We start from the raw sequence: 2,004 nt of genomic DNA, 5'->3' as shown, positions 1-2,004 counted from the left end.
GGCTGAGGGAGGCGGGAGGACCCAGGCTGGGGTGGCAGCAGCAGGAGGGAGGTGGCAGTGTGCATATTTGGCAGGTAGAACTGACAGGTGCTTGTGACTCACAAGGAAGCGGTGTGGGTGGGGCGGGTCCAGCCTCAGGCTCGTGACTCATCTCTGGGCACAAATGGTGCTGGGGGATGGTAGCATAACCGGAGTCCTCAGGTGACACCTCCAGCTCTCCTGGGCCTAAAGAAGGATGAGTTCTCATCACAGCCACCAGCATTTTGCTGAATGTATACAAATGTTCCTTTTGGTCTCTGAACTCTACTCTCAGTGATGGGAATGGGAGGAGAGGGCTGGACAGGTCCCTGGCTGGGCAGGGAGGCAGGTCTCATTCGCAGGTGGGCTTGTCAAAAGAATAGCAAACATCCATCCCAACTTCTCATTTTACAAAGGAGGGAGCTGAGCTGGAGGGGTAACGTGATGGGCAAGGTGACCAACTAGGTGGGTGGCAGTGTTCTTGAAGATGCCTTGGCAAAGGAGTAGAACAAGCAATCATTTATGCTTCATGGGTAGAAGGTAAAGTAAGGCCCCTCTTCCCATATCTCCAGTTGGAGGCAGATTTGTAAATGGGCCAAACGTTCTAATTAAAAGGCTGAGATAGGAAGAACAAGACAAAAACCATGATCCAGTGATATGATAACTAAGAAAAGACACACTGGAGATTTTAAGACACAAATTGATTGAATGGGAAAGGATGAGAAAAGAGATTCCCTGGAAACAGCCACTCAAAGAGAGCTGGAGTAAATGTACCAAGAGCAGACAAAAAAAGAGTTTAAGGCAACAATTATTGCTAGAGAAAATTAAGTAATTTTATAATGAAATAGAAAATCCATCAAAATGACATAGCAATGATAACAACAGAGTCCCAGATATATGAAGCCAAACAGGCAGATTTAAAGAAGAAATAAGCAACTCAAAATAATAGCTGGAGACTTCAGTAGCTGTACAGACATAAGCAAATAGACTTCCAACATCATGAAACAATGAATCCTCACAACTGTCTATACAACACCCTACCCAACAATCGTAGAAGACACATCCTTTCCAAGCGCATTCCCCAGAAGAGACAATTTATCAGGCCACAAAACAAGTCTTTGTGCGTTTAAAAGGAGTAAAATCATACAAAGTATGTTCTCTGATCACAATAGAATGAAATTAGGAATCGATACTAGAAGGAAAGTTAAGAATTTCACAAAAATGTGGAAAATAAACAGTATACTTCTAAATAATCAATAGCTCAAAAAGAACCACAAGGAACTGGCAAATATTTTGAGATGAATGGAAGTGAAAACACAACATACCAGAATTTATGGATACGCTGAAAGTAGTGTCAGAACGAAAATTATACCCGTAAATGCTTACTTTAAAAAAGAAATATCTGCAGTCAGTAACCTCACCATTCATCTTAAGAAACTAGAATAAGCAGAGCCGGAGTAGGAAGTAAATAAAGCAGACGGAATCACATGAAATAGAGGGTGGGAAAACAATAGAGAAAATGACGCACAAACCCTCAAATCAGTTCTTTGTAAAGAAGAACAAAATTGACAATCCCCTGTAGCTGGACTGATCAAGAAAGGAAGAGAGATTCATATACTAGATCAGGAATGAAGAGGGACATTGTTACGTGCCACAGAGAGTAAAAAGGATTGTAAGGGGACACTGTGAATAACTGTGTGGCAACACATTCGGTGATTTATAGGAAATGGACACATTGCTAGAAAGACACAGACAGCCACAGCTGACTCAAGAAGAGACAGAAGATCAATAAATTTATAACTAGAGATTGGACTGGTAATAGAAATGCTTCACACACACACAAACCCCAGAACCAGATGGCTTTCCTGGTGAATTGTTGACAAGTTTGAAGAAAAATAAACAGAGTGAGCATTCATTTTAGGCAAAGAGGGGAAAAAACACTAAGCAAGACAGGAAATTAAGAACAATAAAAGCAGGAACTGGTGA

Source organism: Budorcas taxicolor, chromosome 13 (assembly GCF_023091745.1).
Source record: "Budorcas taxicolor isolate Tak-1 chromosome 13, Takin1.1, whole genome shotgun sequence".
Lineage (NCBI taxonomy): Eukaryota > Metazoa > Chordata > Mammalia > Artiodactyla > Bovidae > Budorcas > Budorcas taxicolor.
This window is presented reverse-complemented; position numbering follows the sequence as displayed.